Source organism: Branchiostoma lanceolatum, chromosome 17, assembly GCF_035083965.1.
Source record: "Branchiostoma lanceolatum isolate klBraLanc5 chromosome 17, klBraLanc5.hap2, whole genome shotgun sequence".
Taxonomy (NCBI): Eukaryota; Metazoa; Chordata; class Leptocardii; order Amphioxiformes; family Branchiostomatidae; genus Branchiostoma; species Branchiostoma lanceolatum.
This window is the reverse complement of record NC_089738.1, coordinates 17,102,286-17,116,733: the sequence shown is the minus strand read 5'-3', so window position 1 is coordinate 17,116,733 and position 14,448 is coordinate 17,102,286. Positions and strand designations below refer to the sequence as shown.

Genomic DNA, 14,448 nt, shown 5'->3' with positions numbered 1-14,448 from the left:
TATCTTGAGAGGCACAAAGTCTAACTACCTTCTTTTCATCGGTTTTTGTGTGTCTTGTATCAGGTTCATGTCCCTTGCGAGCAATTATATGGATGGTAAGCAAGACGTAGTTGAATACCGTCAATGCGACATGCCTTGGTCGATAAAGCTATAGCTGACAGTCCAACCTGCTTGTAGACATATGCATGTACATGTATCTTGCGAGGCTCAAAGCTTAACTACCGTCTTCTGTGCATCTTTTGTCAAGTTCATATCCCTTGCGAGCAATTACATGGACAGATAAGGAAGACATATTTCAATACCGTCAATGCGATATGCCTCGGTCGATAATGCTATAGCTGGTCGTCAAAGTTGCTTGTAGACATATGCGTGTATCTTAAGAGGCACAAAGCTTAAGTACCGTCTTCTGATCCGCTTTTGTATGTCTTGTATCAAGTCCATGTCCTTTGCGAGCAGCTACAAGGAAGACATAGTTGAATACTGTCAATGCGACATGCCTTGGTCGATAAAGCCATAGCTGAGAGTCCAACTTGTATGTAGACAAATCGAGGCATAAAGCTTAACTACCGTTCTTTGATATCGGATTTTGTATGTCTCTTGTATCAAGTTCATGTCCCTTGCGAGCAGTTACATGGATGGTAAGCAAGACATAGTTGAATACCGTCTATGCGAGATGCCTTGGTCGATAGAGCTATAGATAGAGTCCAACTTGTAGACATATCGAGGCATAAAGCTTAACTACCGTTCTTTGATATCGGCTTTTGTATATCTTGTATCAAGTTCATGTCGCAAGGGAGAAGTTACATGGATAGATAAGGAAGACATAGTTGAATACCGTCTGCGCGATATGCCTTGGTCGATAAAGCTATAGCTGGGAGTCCAACCTGCTTGTAGACATATGCGTGTATCTTAAGAGGCACAAAGCTTAAATACCGTCTTTTGATCGGCTTTTGTATGTCTTGTATCAGGTTCATGTCCCTTGCGAGCAGTTAAATGGATGGTAAGCAAGACATAGTTGAATACCGTCAATGCGACATGCCTTGGTCGATAAAGCTTTAGCTGACAGTCCAACCTGCTTGTAGACATATGCATGTATCTTGCGAGGCTCTAAGCTTAACTACCGTCTTCTGTGCATCTTTTGTCAAGTTCATATCCCTTGCGAGCAATTACATGGACAGATAAGGAAGACATATTTCAATACCGTCAATGCGAAATGCCTTGGTCGATAACGCTTTAGCTGGTCGTCAAACTTGTTTGTAGACATATGCGTGTATCTAAGAGGCACAGGGCTTAACTGCCGTCTTCTGATCCGCTTTTGTTTGTCTTGTATCAAGTCCATGTCCTTTGCGAGCAGCTACAAGGAAGACATAGTTGAATGCTGTCAATGTGACATGCCTTGGTCGATAAGGCTATAGCTGGGAGTCCAACTTGTTTGTAGACATATCGAGGCATAAAGCTTAACTACCGTTCTTTGATATCGGCTTTTGTATGTCTTGTATCAAGTTCATGTCGCAAGGGAGAAGTTATACGGATAGATAAGGAAGACATATATAGTTGAATACCGTCAATGTGACATGCCTTGGTCGATAAAGCTATAGCTGTGAGTCCAACTTGTATGTAGACATATCGAGGCATAAAGCTTAACTACCGTTCTTTGATATCGGCTTTTGTATGTCTTGTATCAAGTTCATGTCGCATCAATAGATAAGGAAGACATAGTTGAATACCGTCAATGCAACATGCCTTGGTCGATAAGGACATAGATCGGAGTCTGCGATGCCATCTAGCAGGGATAGAACGGCCTAGGCGCATTGTAGTCATGACTAAGAACGTTAGAAGAACAGATTGTAAGATTGTACAACGACGATCAATCTAGATTTGAACTGCCATGTTCCAGATTTCAAGATTACCATGTTGGTGGTCTTGCATTTGACGTGGTAATACATTTGTAGATGCACCGAAAATTCTCTGGTTGAATTCAGCAAAACAAGACAAAGCTGTCCTGTCTGATATTGCATCTTTTTAAGTAAAGCATCTTTTTATGGCACGTATATTTCTGTCGTATCGAGGATGATTATACATATTTAGCTTGCGATATTCAATGCTATGTATCAAAACCATCATCTTCCTATATTCAAGTACTTCGTGCTATGCCTAAGCTACTTATTATTGCCAGAGTCATTTTAAGACTGCTTGATTAAGTCAGTTTATGCATACATTTTTGTTCATCCTAACAATTAGTCTACAATAAATAACCATCGTGCGTTTTATACGCCCATTAGTTCTATGCGACGCCTTTTTGTTCTTAATGTTTGCTTGAGTACGACAAATTACATGTTTTGCTTTAAAAACCCTTTTCAAGTCATGCGACGTTTCTTTCTCCTTACTCTATCATTTTAGCTGTAACATTTTATGTTCTGGTAAACCAACATGTGAACACAGTTATCAATACGAGGTCGTCAAAACTAAACATACGCCCGGACTGTAAAACAGGTGAATATATAAGCCAGTAGCTTGTCTATTCTGCGCAACAGTCGTTCTATGACTACTAATAACTGTTTACAGTGTCATCGTTTAGATAAGACTACTTCATGCATGTTTTGGTAAAGCAATTATATATCATATTTCACTCATGTTATAGACAGTATAAAGCATACGTGTGTATTTGTAAAAACGACGACACAGATATCTCAAGAGTCGAAATTGTGTGCTGTTCGTGTTTGTAGATATCTAGCTTTTGTTTAACTATTCTATACTAACGACATTTTTAATGTTCTATCTTAATTTGCTCTCTTTTTATCATTTTTCTCTTAACGTTTTCCTCTTCCCCCACTAATAGCTCTCGATCCCTCCTAACTACATGTTTCTGGACTAGAAGTGCCTCCTTATTGCGTGTTCTTTTCAAGTAGTTGGCAGAAGAAGTGGTTGATTGCCGTATTCAACAAATTCCACACCCCGTGAGCAAATCTAGGATGAATTCTGCGGTCGAATGAGTCATCGTCTGGAGCACGCATGAGGACCGCGAAAGGAAAATATTACCTCATTCGGAAACATTCTGTATACCGTGGATGTTTGTACAATAGGTCGTGGGTTGTTGGTGTAGCGTGAGCGATTAAATCACCATCTATTACACCTTACTACATGTTGGAAGAATAAGCTTTTTGTGTGTACATGCCTATATTTGGGAAACGAAGTGGTTTATTTCTGTCTTTAACGCACAGAAACTGTCTGCACACGTACTACGGTTGTTTGTAGATATAACGTATTAGCGATCGAATCGATTGTACCTTACTACATGTTTTTGTACTTGGACTAGAAGTTGTGTGTGTTCTTCTCAAGTATTTGGGAAAAAAGTGTCTGAATGCTGTATTCAACACACAGAAACCTTCTGTACATCATGGTTGTTTGTAGAAGAGGTCGTGGGTTGTTGGTGTAACTTAGCGATCGAGCGCAAGTCTTGTGTATATTTGTTCATCTGGGCAAAAGTCAGTTCACGTGCCGTGTTGACTTGACCGATTACGTAATGGATACAGACTCAATTTGTTATTGTTGCTAGCCAGATGTTCTTCCCTTTTTCAACTCTTTCTTTCTTTCTTTCTTTCTGACTTTTTACTTTTGCCAAGAATGTCTGTTTTTACTGCCGCTTGTGTGTGTGTGTGTTTGTCTGTGTGTGGGCAGCATAACTCAAGATGTTGTGAATAGATCCTTATGATACTTAAAATGTGGGTAGGGGTCGGGAAAACGAAGATCAAGGTCGACAATGGGCCTCCTAGCGGCTTTCTAAGGCGCTGCAAGAAAAAAAATCCGATTTTGGTATCTTGTTTTTTATCATTAAGAAGCTAATCTATTCCCTGTTAAGGTGGATGCAAAATTGGTGTATAGATGTACCCTTATAATAAAGATGCGTACATGTCTGTACAGAAGGCATTCAACATAAAAGGTAACATTTACATGTACAACGCACTCAAATGTTTGCAGCCTGCAAAACGCCATGTGAACGTCAAAACACCTTTAGAGTTGGCAATAACGCTTTAAAATGCCAAGGCCCATACGTTGCCATGATGGAAAATCGTATATCAAACGTGTTCTGATGACAGCCACATATTTCCAGCACGGAAACGTTTCGATTTCCTTGCCAACATCTTCTTGGAGATTAGCCAAGTACAGCTAGTCAAACCTGTAAAAGTGACCACCTGGCCCATGTGACCACTCTTCGCATTGGCACAAGCATTAAGGATCCTGTCTATAGGGACCACTCCCTCTACATAGACCAGATTCTACCAGTCCCCTCGGTGGTGTTCTTGGGCAGGTTTGACTGTTCCTGCCTTTCATAACCAGCTGGTGCGTAGTAGGCTAGGGGATGCAAAACTAGATACGTAACTCTGAGCACACGTACACCTGAGCACAGGTTACTGTAGGTACAGCTGGTCTGTTTATTACGGCCCGGGGTACACAGTACAAAGTCGACTTCAGCCTTCTCCTCACAGGAATTCGAAATCACAGGGCTGGGGATTTGTATTCTGTAGCAGTACTTAGAATAGTCACTCACTTGCCCCACTTGTTACCATTGTTAACTTATACTGTCTGTATACGCCCAACATAAACTGGATAAAATTTTTTATCCAGTTGCTTGAGTAACTACTTTTGGCGTATCTTACTACCTGGATGTCTAACCTTCATCAGCGTACTGTCTGTATACTTTTTCTATACATTGATTCGTGTTGCAATTAGCCCTCGGGCAAGAGCTTGCAAATAAAAGTCCATTGTATAAACAGTATTCTAAAGCTGAACAAGTTCGAGTAAGCAAATGTCTAACGTTGTAAGGTTCAGAGTCAAAACGCGAGCGTATACTAATATACGAGCGTAATATCTACCTTTTTTTAAATGGTATTTTGAGATTGTTTAATTTTTATAAATTGAATCCCAAATCAAACTTTCAAAGGGCAATCCATACGCATGCCGAAAACAGGAGCAACTTGCCAAGACAGACAAGTATGTGGCAACATCGGAAAACACAAAGCCAGGAAATACAGTTCTAATACATGCATGTATATCTAGCAGTGACAAATGACTGCCTGAAATAATCAAAGCTCATATATCCCGAATTTGCATTATCTATAAATCTACCCTCGAGCTGGAGGCAAGAACAATAACCTCTGTGACCTCTTTATGTCGTCTATATAATCTCCAAGCAGATCTACGGGGCCAAACTGTGACGGACTCTGACAAGATCTGATACAATAGCTGTAGGATCTGATTGAAGATATTTTCAATGTACTTTTTTCTTGTCCAGATTCCATATCTATTCAATACATTCATAACGCTATGCAAAAAGAGAAACTGGACTATTCCCAAATCAGATTTGACGAATGTAAAGTCGCAAAATAGCCTAGAAATAAGCAATATGATATTGAGAAAAGGTCCGTTTAGTTATTAGTTCTTCTTACTGTATGTTTTATTTGATATGATATAGTAGTAATTAGAATTGTTGAAAAATAAGCCTTGATGGTAAATTATGCAATCTGTACATTGCCATACATTGTCACCGATTCAATTGTTGACCAATAAAAATCAGTCAGTATTCAGTATTCTTGGAGATTCCTCGTGTACGCTTGTCTTTACGCAATTACACACAGATAAAAGCAATAAACTGTTGTCTCTTGATCAGAAATAAGAAGCATTAACATTGGAGACGCGCATCTGAGTACCGTACGGAGTATGTGACAATAATTGTATCGCATTGTTCGGATCTATGCTTAGTGTTTGTTAACATACTATGTATTTTTGTTTGTTGACATTCTGCACGTATAAGTTTCTTTGTAACAAACCTACGCAATTCAGGGTATATCATGTGTGTATTTCCCTGCCTATGTACGTTTGAGGAAGTAATGAATAAATAATAGATTGAAATTACATCTGGAGCCCTCAAGCATTGAATGCTTTGCATGCCTGACTAGTCCCACCACAAACCTCTTTGGTATTGTAGTAACATAGCAGAACTAGGAAGACTCCCGTTAGATTTAGATATATCCCTACATATTGTAAAATGCTGGATACACTTGATACAACTTGATACGGACACCCACCCACTGTAAGTTGATTCTCTCTTGTTAAAACGTAGGTCCTTAATATCATTATATCTATCATTATCATATGTGTTGCTTGTACTTGCAATTAGCCCTCGGACATGTATTTGCAATAAACTTTTTATTGCATTGCACGCAATGTGTATTTGCATAAAAGATATCGTTTACATGTAAACGAGTTACAGAGATTGTCACAGATATATGACTACTAGTATTCAATCATGTAGATAAATGGTATTAGCATAAAATATCATTTACACGTTAAGTCTAATCTAATGGATTGGCAATAAAACATTAAACATGTAAACAAGGCAGAGAGATTGTCACAGATATATGACTATTTAATCCCCGGGATTATATGTAAATATTACACAGAGGGTAAGGGTGCTAAACGTGTGTTTGTTTATCATTTTTCAGGTAATAGAATTACCGAAACATTCCCCAAGGTACTTACCGATATCAAATAGCATAAGCTACGTTGTTTTATTTATTTGATGACAAGAGATAAGAAACGAGAAATGAATATCACACGCTGCGCCGCTGAGTCTCCGTATGACACCTATTTATATAAAGACAATTCAAACTCTACAAATGCAAAAAACGTTTCGAGCGACATCCATCACTCTTCTTCAGCGTCACTAAAATGAACTGGCAAAACGAATATAATGCTAGTAATTCTTAACTGTCAACGACACTAACTTGGAAGAAACGTATGCAAATGTCATTGAAACGTAAATCGCAGAATTTAGTCTCCGAATTTTATCCAGTTGTAGAGTTTGAATTGTCTGTATATATTGTTTACCTGGATGTCTAACCTTAATAAACGACACCGGTATATGTACCGCTACAGAGAAGATAAGGAAGGAGAAATAAATATCCCACGCTGCGCCTGTCTCCGTATGACACCTGTGCCGCACTTCTCAGCTTCCATCCCGCAAATGTTACCATCCGTCATTTTACTGCTGATTAGAAATTGAATCCGATACAGAAATAATTGGATCCTGTTTTGTTATTTTTGACGCGGTACATAAGAAACATCAGATGAAGGCTGCACAGACGGTACTCTACTCCTCTCTCCCCCCTCTCCCTCCCTCTTTCTTTCTTCATTCTCTCTCTCTCTCCCTCCTTTCTTCTCTCCATCTCTTCACCCTCCCTCTCCCCCCTCCCTGCCTCTTTCCAAGTTCTCTCTTCCTCACTTGTGACACCTGTACCGCAAATGTTGCCATCTATCATTATGCTGTTGATTAGAAATTGAATCCGATACAGAAATAATTGGATCCTGTTTTGTAACTCTTGACACGGTACATTAGGAAACATCCTAATTAAAGTTAGGTATCGAAGCGTATCTTTTTCTAGTCGTTCAGCGCCGAACGATCAATGAATGGTAGAAAATAGGTTCCCAGGGCGGCTAGCGGGAAGAAGTAAACACAGCCCACTTTCCGTCCATTCTCAGGCCAGCCTTCCTTTTGACAGGCGAGTCACAAGAGGCACTTTACATGAAAATGTGCGCGCCCGACACACAAAGAAAGAGCAACGCTGCCGCCGCCCGAAAGGTGGCATGTTTTTTTTTCACTCACTCACTCACTCACGAAAGAAAAAAAAAGCACGTAGGAAATAAATAAAGATGAGGGTACCACATGATTCTGAATGGGAATGGTACGGCCTGACTGAAAGTGGTAAATTCTGCGGCATATATTTTATCGACAGCTTCATTAACGGCACACTCTCCCTGAGGAAGGGATCGGGTAACGTAGCGTTTGGAGCGCCTCGACGCCAGTCAGCTCGGTAATTGGGACCGGTGCGAATATTCTGTTAGCCAGTTCTACAGTGATAGTCCGTGTGCGCCACTACACCGCCTGCTGTAACGGTAAGCTAGCTTTGTTATACTGTTGTTAGCGCTTTTTTTTATTTTACACATCTGAGTCACCGTTATGTTTTTATCCATGTGCTAATATAGCCTATTGTGCTCGCACCGGTGAATGGGGCGCGCGGCACTCTTATGTATATATCCCAGCTTTGTAGTTCGGCCTTAAACATTTTTCCGCCCGCGTTCATTTGAGGGCCATTGTGTGTGTTGTGAAGAGCGGTATGGAGTGCTATCGTGTTGGTGTTTATGATAAATATGTAACTCTAGAACGTTCCTGTAACGGTATATACATTACTGGCCAACGCGCTAGATTTAAACATCAAACTTTCGACGTGTATAAAATGCACCATTTTTTCACAAGTCGGACCACGATTTTACCACTACCTACCAATTTAAAAGCCTGGATTTGACTAATATGAAATAAAAGTCTTGAATTCTTAATTCGTCGTTGGGAAAGATACTCGGTATGCGCGCCCGACGACAGATGCTATATTAACCCTATTGGAAAAAATTATTGCTACCGCAGCAACCGAAACATTGCCCTTGATCTATGGCTCCCAACCCAGGCAGGCCAATCTAGTGATTACTAATTTCAAGATCGATACACAGAGAGCCAGGCCAGCCGGGCTACCTGCTAAATAGACCACGGGAGCGCTGGCTGAATCGTAAAAACGGCAAGGCGCCTACCTGTTCACGCTTGCCCGGTCCTTGAGCGCTTCTCTCCCAAGAGAAATATATCCACGCGGTCGACTCGCTAGTAGTAGAAACGACGGCAACGTCCGAACGTAGCCATTTTGGAACGGTGTGGTACGTCCAGCGTTTGGGTACTGTAGTGGGAGGTGCTGCACGACCACAGGGTGACAGCAGGGCCTACAGAGTCATTGTGTACATAGTAATAGTCATTAGACACACAGTAACCACACGCTTCGCCTCCATATCCAACCAGGCATCGATCGCTTCAGGTCCGTGTGTGTTTGTTGTGAGGAGGACGTCTTGGGCAAAGTGTACCCACGCCGCCGAACCTCTATTGCACGGGATAAACAAGCGGAGAAAACGCGCCGTTTCGTAACACAGCGGTGCGAGGGACGTACGCACAGGCTCGCGCGCTCGTACGAACTCTTCTCGCGGCAAGGCGCTATAATTGCATGATCCGCAACAGACGCCACATGCTGCCTTATTACCTATAATACCAAGAAACCTTCTTGATAATAATGGAACACCTGCTTATTTCTGGCATACTAGATTATAGTCTCTCTCAGACTCCTTGGGTGGGTTGCAAATGTCTAAGCCCTAGGCCGGCAAACTCCCCTGGCATGTCTGGCAAATAAGTAAGCCCTAGGCCTTGCCCAATTTCTGCTACTTTTCTAGCAACCCAAGATAAAGGAGCTAGTCTGGTCAAGGAGGTCCTTGGTCTGGTAGACTACAATAGATTCCGTAAAAATGAAATACAAGCTACTGTGAGCCATTTAAATTGATCAAAAGAAATTCTTAGGATACCATAAAATGAAGCTCTCTTCAACTATCTACTTTCTTTTCGACATCGCTTTCTTTTTTGATTTCTTGAAAAAGTACGGGAATAAAAGGAAAGAAAGCTTGGCAAAAGAGAGGTATCTCCGTAAGATACCGCCACTGGTTATAGCCGGATACCGTAGCTACCAGAACTAGCTGCTTTTATTGCGGGGGATTCCCATTAAAGGCTCTGCCCTCCTATGCAATATGAGGCAATTACGAATAGAATGCAGACGGCCATTTCAACCAATATTAACTTAACGATAATCTCAAAGCAGATATCTATCTTTACGCACGTTTTTATCATACGTCTTTTAGTTAATAACACTTCAATTAAAGAAAAACGTACCAGTTAAACGACGAGTACTAAAACGAGTCAAACGAGATGAAATCGCACATCTGTGCGGTAATCTAACGTGACAGTCGGAGTTGATGAGGAAAAATGAACCATTTATCATCAACAATACGTCCAGTGGTGCATCGATAACATCATAGCAACCATGAATGCACAAGTTTTACATCTGCGATGACGGGCTGCATACTTCCGTACATTCATTCACTCGTCTTCCAAAATGACCAGGATGAAATGAAATACGGTATCGTTATGTTGTAAACGGTAATGGGTTTCGCTTGTAAAATATTTTAGTGACGTTTTGTTGTGCAGATTTACAAGCAAAAACATTAGAATGGTTTATTAAAAGGGTTTGCTATCAATTTACGAACAGCATGCATACAAATTCACAAGCAATAACATCAAACTGACGTTTTTTTATTAGAAGGATGCTATTAATTTACAACCAGTGCGAATACATATACAGCGCTATTGAGTCGCGCGGAGGATTAAATATTAATAAAACGCAGATGTCCGTTTCCTAGGCGGCTATGAAATTGAAATGGTAGCCGTTAAAACCTGTTCGCTACACAAATACAGCCGCTGCGTCGCGAGTCCCTTTTCTTTCGCGCCGAATGCTGCAGGCTGTCCCGTCTGGCTGTCTCTATGCAGCCGCTGACCCGAGTAAACGGACAGAACAAGAGGCAATGCCCGGGTGGGTTTCGAACCCGTAACCTCTCGGTTGGGGGCCAAACGCCACGCTGGCCGGAAAAATGCGATGCGAATGAAGATAGCGCATACGGCAGGGCACTTTTATTCAAAGAGATCGGTGACCTGCCACCTCATTGGAAACGAATAACAAAAGTTTTCCCACTTTAATTTTTTTGTCAGAAAGTAACGATTCGAATTGAATCCGACAGGTGTCCGCGCGCGCGGCATTGTGGGCTGGGACGTCCCGCGCAAGGGTCGACGGGAAGTGTTGTGTTACCAAGATGGCGCCGAAATGTTTGAAATAGAAGGTCGGAGCGCGTCGGACGGCAAACATGCGGGTTTCCCTCGGTTTCCAAGGCTCGGGCGGCTGACAGGAGCGTGCGGTTCGGGGTGAGTCTGCTACACCTTTGTATCTGTGCCAAATTCGCATTGCGTCAGTCCATAGTTGTGCAGAAATGAAGGTAGATCTTCTTAAAATATCGGACGCTCGGCCGAAGCCAAGAAGCCCCCGCGAACACACACAGAGCTAGAGAGCGCGTCTTCCCGTACTTGTAGCTCGTGGCAAGTTTTCCATTACTGCCGCCGCGCTGGCTCCATTTGTTGCGCGGGGTTGTTGTCATGCAGGCGACGTCGTCTGCGGAAGGAGGGCACGCATCCGCGGCATGTGGCGCCGACACCGGGGCACGCACGACACCCCTACGGGCCGTCAGCTCAGCTGGCCCGTGCACGTCACGCGGTGTCCCGACCTGCAAAATATTTAGACGGGCAGCTTTAAATAAACAATAAACATTAAAGGGGCGGGGGGCAAGTACTGTATTAGTCTCTACCAGACTAACTACGTCGGCTATAGGGAGAATATGATATTGCCAAGGGAGTTTGGACACCATAGGGTTTCATTTACCGGGAAAATATGTTAAACCTTCCCGCGAGATAACTCCTGGCCAATTCAATCCCCCCTTTTGCCGAATTTCAGGCCCATTAGAAAGGCCTGGCCGAGACTAGGAAAGTACGGGGTGCTACATTTAAACTGTTGTTACGTATTTTGGATGATTGTTGTGGGTTTTCCTTGCCGTTGTGGTCGTGTTTTTGTGTTGTTGACCGGATTGTCAGGCGTGTATCTGTCCCTGGTAGTGTTTCAGTGTTTGTCCTGTCTTTGTTTTTAGTGGGAGTGTCCAAACACGCACGTTTGTCCTTGTCGCATTGTTGAGCTGTTTTCACACCAAAGGTGTCTGGTTGCTAATGGGAGAAAGACTGCAGCGCAAATACGTAAAGAAGCAATTAATTTGAAAATAGTTGAACTTTGATCCTCTGTTGTTTTAAGTGACATTTTACCAACTGGTTCACTCTACAAATTATAAAGCTTTTTGCTGACAGCCACGTTCAATGCTATGTTATTGTAATCAGCAAGGAGGTTAGAATAATTATTTTAACCTCCTTGTTTTCAGGTAGATCTTCTGTTCTTGGTTTGAAAACAAAACAATTTATCATGCATGTTACAGATATATGTGTAATTTTTCTCCATCTTAGTCTACCTTTGTACTCGACAGTGGTACTATGTTTTCCCACAATACGACATACTTCATATTGTCCTTGACAACAGTCTGGATTCCAAGTTATGGCCCCCTTTCCACTACTACAGACTAGACAGGTGTGCAACCGTACCATGATCAAAATTGGATTTGTTTAACCCTTGTATTTATATTTAAAATGCAACGCACAATGTGAGAGTATGACGTAAAAGACAACAAAACACACAAAATGAATTTGTTCTTTATCTATGACATTTGTTGAGCAATATGTTAACTTTTTGTATGCTCTGCGGTTGCAGCCTCTCCAGTGGAAAGGTGGTGTCAGAGAGTTGCACTATGTACTCTCCAAGCAGAGGTTGGTCGGCAAGATTGTGACCTTTTTATAGGCTCATGGTGGGGAGAGCCGACAAAAACGGGCATATGATAAAAAGGTCACAATCTTCTCCGCCAACCTCTGCTTGAAGAGTTATGTACAGTATGTAACTGCATGCTATGTCCTCCCAACATTTGTATTCATACCATGAAGGAATATTATCTGAGAAAGCATAGAAGATTAGAAAGCTAGATAAAGTTTGGTGTGAAATCTTCAGGGACTGCATGTGACAAGTAGCACCAAAGTAATATAGCCAGCCGTCACAACATACCTGTAGAGATGGTGTTTTATGGCAAAGGATAACTCTAGGTCATTAGATAGATACAAAACTGTAGTATTGTATTCACAGACAATATCTGTATTGCTTATGGCTTTCTATTGGATATATCAATGTTGCATGTTTTAATTTTTTTGTCAAGCAAACCATTCTCAGTTTATCCAGCATACATTTGTAGATATACATGTAACAGGTACTGTTACCAATGACTCAAGAAGTTAAGGATGAGTGTACAAGATTAATTAGAGACAGAAGTGTAGTATTGTATCCCCAGACAAAATCTGTGTTGCTTATGGCTTTCTATTGGACACCGATATTGCTATACTGACATGTTTCCAGTGACAGATGACAAACCATACTTTAATGTCAAGCAAACCATACTCCGTTTATCCATCATACATAAACATGTACTGTTACCAATGAAAATTGACAAGGACTCAAGAATGAGTGTACGAGATTAAATTAGATACAGAAGTGTAGTATTGTATCCCCAGACAATATCTGCAAATACGGCTTTCTATTGGACACCGATATTGCTATATGTTTCCAGTGACAGACGACAAACCATACTTTAATGTCAAGCAAACCATACTCAGTTTATCCAGCATACATATACAGGTACTGTTACCAATGAAAATTGACAGGGACTCAAGAATGCGTGTACGAGAATAGATTAATTAGATACAGAAGTGTATTATTGTATCCCTAGACAATATCTGTATTGCTTACGGCTTTCTATTGGATATTGATGCTGCTGTTCTGACATGTGTACCAGTGACGGATCACAAAACAATATTTTAATGTCAAGAAAACCATAGAAAAGGTTTATCAATTGCATACACAATGACTGTTGCCTGTCACACAAGGCGAGGACTTAAGAAGGGAATTTCTCCTCTCCATAAGTTACGGAGAGAACTCCATTTCCTATCTACTCAGAGATTGTGTGACACAAAAAAAAGTAGCATAGCCGAGGCACCTTCATGAATATCAGTATTGCTTTTTAACTTTTTATTGGATATCTGCCCTGACATGTTTCCAGTGGTGGATCAGAAAACATATTTTAATGTCAAGTCAACCATACAAAAAGGCCTATGTAGTATATATGTATATAAAGTTGCTGTCACAAACACAAAAGTAGGATAGTCGCGACACCCTCACAAATATCAGTCTTGCTTTGTGACTTTCTATTGGACATCAATGTTTCTACATCGACATCTTTCCAGTGGCAGATCAGAAACCATATTTTAATGTAAAGCCAACCATACAAAAAGCTTATGTAGTATATATATACAGTTGCTATAGCAAACACAAAAGTAGGATAGTCGCGACACCATCACGAATATCAGTCTTGCTTTGTGACTTTTTATTGGACATCAATGTTTCTGCACTGACATGTTTCCAGTGGCAGATCAGAAACCATATTTTAATGTCAAGTCAACCATACAAAAGGCTTATGTAGTCAAGAAGGGTATTTCTCTCCATTTCCTGACTATATAGAGATAGCACACCACAAAAGTAGGATAGTCGCGACACCATCACAAATATCAGTCTTGCTTTGTGACTTTTTATTGGACATCAATGTTTCTACACTGACATGTTTCCAGTGGCAGATCAGAAACCATATTTTAATGTCAAGCCAGCCATACAAAAGGCTTATCTAATATATATATGGTTCCTGTTGCCAGCACAGTTGGCAAAGATTCAAACTTCCATAAGGGCATTTCACCACTAACATCTATCATGTTAACAGATCTATAACTCATAA

General features: G+C 41.1%; 1 protein-coding gene across 2 annotated transcripts in view; it reads right to left on the bottom strand.

The window, feature by feature from the left end:
* The window catches only part of LOC136423294 (protein FAM124A-like), a 70,709-nt gene extending 61,816 nt beyond the window's left edge, over positions 1-8,893 (bottom strand). For both annotated transcript variants that reach the window (XM_066411418.1, XM_066411419.1), the window contains exon 1: positions 8,641-8,893. The gene's annotated coding sequence lies outside the window, so the exon portion shown is untranslated. The remainder of the gene's footprint in view (positions 1-8,640) is intronic.
* Between the last annotated feature and the right edge of the window lie 5,555 nt (positions 8,894-14,448).